We start from the raw sequence: 7,994 nt of genomic DNA, 5'->3' as shown, positions 1-7,994 counted from the left end.
TATAACATGTGTAATGGAAATATAAACAAAGTGTAAACGAGGTTATATACACTTGTATACTTCAAAAATAATAAGAAGCTATAAGTCCTAACTCTTAACTTAATTTTATTCAAGCGAGGCAAACATAAGCTTAATTTATTTGCGTTTAGAGGCTTAGCTATGTATCACCCCATTATAAGCACAAAAATCAAGAACTTTTATGGCACGAAAATTAATACTGTATTATAAAGACATATAAAGTAAGAAAAGCCGATCAACACTTATGATTAAATACAATTGGCTAATTTATCTGAGGTTGTTTCTAATCATAAACTCTACTCCGTATTTCATAAGGAAATGAATTTATTACCTTACTTTTTTTCAAAGCTCTAGGCGCATTATTACTTCAGACCAGAGTAGACAGTGACTTTAAGTCGAATTTTCAACTGCAAAAATTGGTTGGAGCCCAGCAATGAAGGAAGGGACTCTCCAAAAATAGGCATATGCCACTGAGTATGGCAAGCACACGGTATTCTTTAGTAAAAGGCGAAAGAATAGTTCGCTTTGTGCTTACCACATGGCTGCGTGTCATCTAACTTCCCAGCTGCTTGCTTTAAGTAACGACTCTCACCCATTCTGTTTCATTCCAGCAGCCGATGTGGGATGACCCCCCAAACCTACATCCCTCTCTTTCAAACACTTCTTCCATCCTTCTCTTCTTTTTTTCCTTCTCTTACTTTGATTTGGGTTATTTTTATCTGCTTTTTAAGTGTTCATGTATGGGGTTTGAAAGTAATTACTAGATATTATAATTAGAAGAAGATATTTAGTGAAACATTAATTTTAGTTAGACCAAAAGAAGAACATGTTTTTGAAGAAAAACGAAGTTGGAGTTTCATTTTATGGTAAATGAAGGGGCTAAATTGGTAAGTGTGTTTTACTTTTGGACAAAGGTATTGTGAAAATATATTAAGTCATTTTGTTCGTTTCACTTGTCAAAGAGCCTATAAATGGTTTTAAATTTAGACTTCACACTTGACACATTGGCTTTACTCTTCAAATATTTTTTCCGATTACAACATTTCATTTAAAACGGTAGCTATATATTATAAAACGAGAGCTAGTTAAAAAGTAGCAAGGAACAAACAAATTAAGGCAGAATTGGGTGCTGAACACAAACATTCCAATTCTTTGAAGCCTTAACTCTTCTAAAAGAAAACCTATTGAAAGAAAACACAACAATGTTTACGATACTTGTTATGACGAAAAAGCATAGCGTTGCGGTATGTCCAAAAAAACCATATTAAAGTAATGAAGATGGTAAAAACTGCATTTTCATATTGTGGATCAAGGAGCTTGGATAATTCTTGATGCATGCATTAGTGAGTTGCTTGAACACAAAATGTGTTTTTGATTTCCGGGTACACTAATGTTTGGCTGAGTTCTGCAAACTTATATGCAATTGTAATAGAAATATAAACAAGGTGTAAGTTAAACCAGGTTATATACACTCGTATACTTAAAACATAAATAAAACTATAAGCCTATAAATCCGCATTCTTAACTAATTAACTTTATTCAACTGAGGTAAACATAAGCTTAATTTAGTTGTGTTTAGCCGTTTAGCTATGTATCACCCCATTATAAGCTCAAAAAGTTAAGAACTTTGATGGCAGCTAATATTATAAAAAGATAAATAAAGTATGAAAAGCCGATGGACATTTGTGACAAAATCCATTTCTGATCATTAACTCTACTTCATATTTAATCCAAATTGAATTTCTTTACCTCATTTACTTTGATAAAATTGTTCAAAGCTTTAGGTTAATTGCCATGTTACTATAGACATAAGGTGTTGTTTGGTTAGCAATAAATGAATGGAATTTGATACACTCAATCCTATGTGGTCAACGAGAACTACTTTAAACTCCCTGAGAAATTGAAAGAAAGAAGATAGAAAAAAATATTGTATTCCATTCCTTGCTAGTGTTTAAATAATAACAACGAAAGGATAAATCAAGTTCAAAATAGAAATCCCAAAAGATCAATCCAAACAGAAATCCAAATCCTAAGGAATACTTTAAAAGCATGGAACCAATCTTACCCTACTTCCTTACTTTACCCATCTGATAATCTTTCTGCCAAATGGGTTTCACTGCCACCCTATCGGACTTCCTTACTGGCCAGTCAAGCTGACGGGCCATGATCAACATCCACATTTGTTGACGGGCTTAATCCAGGCGTAACAAAATTCTAGAGAAAAGGATTTCAATTCCTTCGAATTTATGTATTTGGTTCAACTTTAGAGGGAGGAAATGATTCTTAAATGGAAAAAAAATCATTCAAACGAACAAAAGATGTTTCCATCAAGATGTTGAAGGAATTAATTCCTTGGTAGTGGACATAGGAAGATTACCATTTTGCCCTTACTAAACACTTTATCAATTTTAAACCTTACACATACACTCCTTATTTTCCAGTCGACAGGTAACACACACAACGATCGTCGTCTTCATTTCTTCACATTGTCGGCAACCAGGTTCCTCCGATGTCGATGTTAATCTCTCTCTCTCTCTCTCTCTCTCTTATGTAAATCGATTGTTGTGTTTTTACCATCTTTTGAGTTGTCGCTTTTCATGAATTAATTTATGTGAGGATTGATTGGTTCCTTAAAATTGATGGTTCATTACAATCGATTGCTTGCTAATAATCACAATCAAAAATCGAATGGTTCCTGATATGCTTTTTTAAAATCAAATTGCTACTGAAAATCGAAGCTTCATGTGAAGAATTGAAATTTGTTGCTAGCTATGTAGAACAAGAAATTAATTGCTTGTTATTTACCAAGTTATAACTTCTTGGTTATCACCATGAATCTATTGATTAGCTATACGAGTGTTGGGAGAAACCACCTTTTCTTTCTAAAGGGTTTTTATACTAGTTTGCTTATCTCTTGTTTTTCGTTATGTTTACAGGTATGACAAGTAATATTGGGATATGTACTAAAGAAGACGATATATTGTTATGTTTTTTGGTAACATTTTTGGGATGTGTATTGAAATGGTTTTAGGTTATGATGTTTTTGCATGATTTGCACGTTATATTAACATGATACTCGATCAATAAAATAAATTTTTTAATATTTTACTATTTTACATATTAGTTAGAAAACAAGGTAAAATTAAGAAAAACAAACAAAAAGAATAATTTTGTGATTTTACATGGATTATAATTCCATTTCCTGCCAACCGAACAAAATCTGGAATTAATTCAAATTTTCTAATTATATTTCCCACCAACCAAACAATATATGGAATTGGATTCTAATGTCTGACAGATTCATTTTTCAATTTCTTCAGCAACATTCTACGAAGCAAACAACACCTAAGTAGTTTTTGATATACCAAAACTAGTGTAATTTTGAACCTTAAAATTTGATGGAGCCCTTCAATAAGAATAGACTCTCCAAAAATAGGCAATTGCCACCATGTGACGACCCAAATTTTCAAATAAATTTTTTGGTTTTTAAATTACCAAAACATTCCCATAAAATATGAAGTCTCAATGACAATTGTTTTCAAAATCCATAATAACAAACATTTTATTCAAAATATCATAGTTTCCCCAAATAAAATACGGAAGAGTGCACGTCGCGCCATCAAGCCTTGCCCTTGCCCTTAGGCTCAGAAGTACCTGAAACAATCAACAAATTGTAAGCTAATGCTTAGTGAGTTCCCCAGAGCATACCCCACACAATCCACATAATCACATAATACATATTATCTATATAAGCTACATAAACCACGTAAGTCATGCATACAACATGTAGGGATGCCATGGAAACCCTCCAAGGTCTTATACCGAGTGCCACTGGAACCCCCACGTGGTCTTAACTACCTGTCATGGGAACCCCCGCATGGTCTACCTGCCATGAGAACCCCCATATGGTCTTTACTAACTACCATGGAAACCCCTACATGGTCTTCACTAGCTGTCATGGGAACCCCCGCATGGTCTTCACTAGCTTAGTGAGTTCCCCCATCGTACCATATAATCACATACTACCAGGCATATATGGGTGCCCGGACTACCCTTTCAGGCATATCTGGGTGCTTGACCTACCCTGTTGAGCATACATGGGCGCTCAACCTACCCATGTCAAGCATACATGGGGTGCCCAACCTACCCATGCCAAGCATATTTGTGTGCTCGACCTACCCTGTTAGACATATCTGGGTGCCCGACCTACCCTTCGGTTTATTCCAACCGGTTACGGGGTCTATCTCACCCCTACCACTATCACATAATAACATAACATAACATAAACATACTGTCAGACATATCTGGGTGCCCGACCTACCCTGTAGTTTATCTCAACCGGCTACGGGGTCTATTCCACTCCTCCTTACCACTACCACATAATACATAGCATACAAGCACATAAATCTCTAAAGATAGTGGCATACCAGATAATTATCACAAATACAATCATCTATACTATAAACAACTACTAGTGGGTCGACTTTGGTGCCTTAGACCCACTACTACCGGGAATGTAACTCACCTCACTCTGCTGAAGCTCACTGCAAGAAATCCTTAGTTGTTGCCCTGGCAACTCCTCGAGCTATGAATACCAAAATATCACCCAATTAGCAATTGGGTTCCAAGCCATGATCTATAATCCGTACTTAGGGTGAAATGACCTTTTCACCCCTGAAACATCAAGGCCCAAACTATAAAATCCATGAAAGCCAATCAATGGCCCAATTTTCCAAATTGGGCCAAAACCCTTACATGAAACTACCCTTTAGAACCCATTATGTACTTATAACCCTAAAGGGGTCAACCTTGGTCAAAGTCAAGTCAAGGTCAAACTCAACATCCAAGTCAAAGTAAAGTCAACGCTTTGAGTTGACTCAACTCGTCGAGTTATTTATTCAACTCAACGAGTTCCTATAAACCACATAATCGTGATACTATGTATCTACTCGTCAGGTTCTTTCCTTTTTAACAAAATCGGGTCATACGCACATCAACTCGCCGAGTTCCTTCATGAACTCGTCGAGTTCTTTAGTCTGTTTACTCCTTTTTAATGCATTAAGCCTTTATTCTTCAAATCTGAACCCAATACTCTAGATCTAGACTGGAAATACCTTTTAGAAGGGTAAAGTTTCCAATTTTACCCATTAATCCCTTACTAAATAGAATAAGCTAAAACCCTAACCCAAAATGGCTTATATCCAACTCCAAAAGCCATCAAAACTTCAAGAAAGACCATGAGGTCATATATTTGGACTCAAGGGACAATTTGGTCACGTAAAGCTCCCATCTTTACTTGCATGCATGACCTAATAGGGCTTAAAAGACCAAAATGATTGTCTAAAGGTTGCATGGGACTTCTATGAACATAAAGTTGGCACCTTTAAGACATTAAGTCCCCTCATGTAACGTCCCAAAATTCAAGACTAAAAATTTCTTTTATAAAACATTACTTAAAACATAATTATCAATCCATAACATAAACAGAGTATTAATTTCCAAAACATATGTTCATTATCAGAGTAAAACATCCCAAGCGGTCTAATCTATGGTGTGTGTCATGCGATCACCCCGAGCTCTTTCCTCCGCTACCAGAAGTACCTGAAACCAAAACTAAAAACCGTAAGCACGAAGCTTAGTGAGTTCCCCAACCTACCGCATACCATGCATAACCATATACTGCACACACTGGGCCACGTCCACTATTCTGGGCCTCGCCCGCAACAACGGCCCCACCACTCCAGGCCCTCGCCTGGCTTCGAGCCCCGCTCGGACATAGATCTGTTTCGCTTAGGCCTCGCCTGTCACTAGGCCTTTCCCGCCAACATATACTAATCACATAACATATCACAACATGTAAACTAAACATAAACTATCGAATCCTGTTCTAAAGGCCTCGCCTATCTTGGGCCTCACTTATGTCCTGCAACTGATGAGTCATGGAACCCCGTCCACGCTCCTACTGATAGTGAGATACGGGCCCGACCCACACTCACTCTTACCCTAACCTGGGCCTCATCCTTACTTTGCTGCTAATGAGATATGGAACACCGTCTATACTCTGCTGCTGGTGAGATACGGGACCCCGCCCACACTCACCTTCCTACCAGGCACATACATGTATCACACAGACAACAAGTATAACTATCATGCAAACCATTCCTTGGGCACCCGCCCGCTACACTGGACCTCGTCTTGAATATCATACTAGCATACTGTGCCTAGGGCTAACCCCTAGGTCTTCCAACTCATAACTACATGTGCCGGCATTGTGGTCTTAGACCCTTTCACACAAGGGGAAACTCACCTGCACTTGCTGAACTTGCTGAAACCCCTCTGCGGCTGCCTGACGGCTCTTTTGAACTACGGCTCCACTAGTTCCTCGAGCTATCAATACCAATATAACACTTAGTTTATCTGTCCTCCGAAAGTCAACTGAGTCAACTCTGGTCAAAGTCAAAGTCCTGGTCAAAGTCAACCTTCCAGGTCAACCCTACTCGCCGAGTCTGCCTTCTAACTCGCCGAGTTCATATGCTCAGAGCCCTTCCATTCGTGACTCGACTCGCTGAGTCAGCCCGTGACTCGCCGAGTCCATCGATTCCCAAGTCCCGTCCTGTCCAACTCACTGAGTCTCCATCCGACTCACTGATTCGAGTCTTAACTCGAAGGGTTCGAGGTTTCGGGACTAGAATCGTCGAGTCCAAGAGCAGACTCGCCGAGTCCAAGGCAAACTTCAACAGACTTGGCGAGTTGCTCATCCAACTCGTCGAGTTTCTCCTAATCTTCATGCTACTTGCCGAGTCCACTCGAAGGACTCGTCGAGTCTATACAGTCCTTCATACATTCAGAAGCTTTTTGAGTCATGAAGGGACTCCAAACTGTAGATCCACTCTTCCAAGGCCTATTCCTCACGTAAAGTTGCAAACTTTACGTGTAGCTAAGGAGATCTAGGCTCAAAATACTCCAAACTCGGGTTTAAGACAACCATGCTTCACCTACACCCTCAAGACTGATACTTTATGACTCTCTAGGCCAGTATACACTTGGATCTGAAGTAGCAACTTCAGATTTGGGCTCCAACTCGAAATGATTCAAGGACATGGCATAAAAGCCCCAAAACTCATGGCCAAGATAGATCTAGATGCAAAGGAGTCCAAGTACTAGTTTATTACCTGCAAATGCTCTGAAATGTCTTCCCAATCCCAAATCTATAGCCGCTTCTCACACCTCCAAGATCCTTCTTCCTTCTCCAAGCTTTAATGCACTCTTCAAGGCAAGAATTATCCCAAAAACGGATATGGTGGCTAGGGTTTGGTGTTCTGGGTTAGAGAGGCAGTAAAGGAACCCTAGGGAAGAGAATGAGACGTTTAAATAGGCTCAAAGTCCTTGATTTAGGGTTTTCCTCGTTCAGACCAGACTCGCCGAGTCCCCTTAGCTGACTCGCCGAGTCGGTTACTTAATCAAGCCCCGGATCCCGCTCCGACTCGTCGAGTTCCTCCGTGGACTCGACGAGTTGACCCTTTGACTTAGGGTTTTCTTTCCTTTCTTGGCCTTTCTGATTTTTGGTGTTACAACTCTCCCCCACTTAATCTAAGCTTCATCCTTGAAGTTTGCTATGGCCAACCGCCCTGCAATCTGCTTTCAATACTCTACTTATTAATCCAGCACCAACTGCCTACCTTCATTGGCCTTTCGCCCGGTCCTCCTGACGACCATTAATCTTTTTGAATGGTATCCTCGGGTTCACCCAAACCCTGGTAATCCTGGAAACATAACTTACTTAACTGACAAACCTTCTGGTACTCCCCAAGTACTCATGCTGAACACCCTCGGGATTCACCCCTTTCTTTCCTTGTACGATTTCTGGCCTTTCCAAGGCAACGTTCCATAACTAACTACTTCCCCTGTTACTGTGAAGGTTCTATCCTTCACCAACTCCATCACCCCCGCTACTTCCAGTATGGGTCATTACCGTC

General features: G+C 39.5%; 1 non-coding gene across 1 annotated transcript; it reads right to left on the bottom strand.

Moving 5' to 3' along the window:
- Window positions 1–442: 442 nt before the first annotated feature.
- LOC145071835 (U5 spliceosomal RNA) lies at window positions 443–562 on the bottom strand. Its single transcript, XR_013690800.1, has one exon. It is a non-coding gene; the product is annotated as a U5 spliceosomal RNA (small nuclear RNA).
- Window positions 563–7,994: the final 7,432 nt, after the last annotated feature.

Source organism: Lactuca serriola, chromosome 8 (assembly GCF_051521515.1).
Source record: "Lactuca serriola cultivar US96UC23 chromosome 8, Lser_US96UC23_V15, whole genome shotgun sequence".
Lineage (NCBI taxonomy): Eukaryota > Viridiplantae > Streptophyta > Magnoliopsida > Asterales > Asteraceae > Lactuca > Lactuca serriola.
This window is presented reverse-complemented; position numbering and strand designations above follow the sequence as displayed.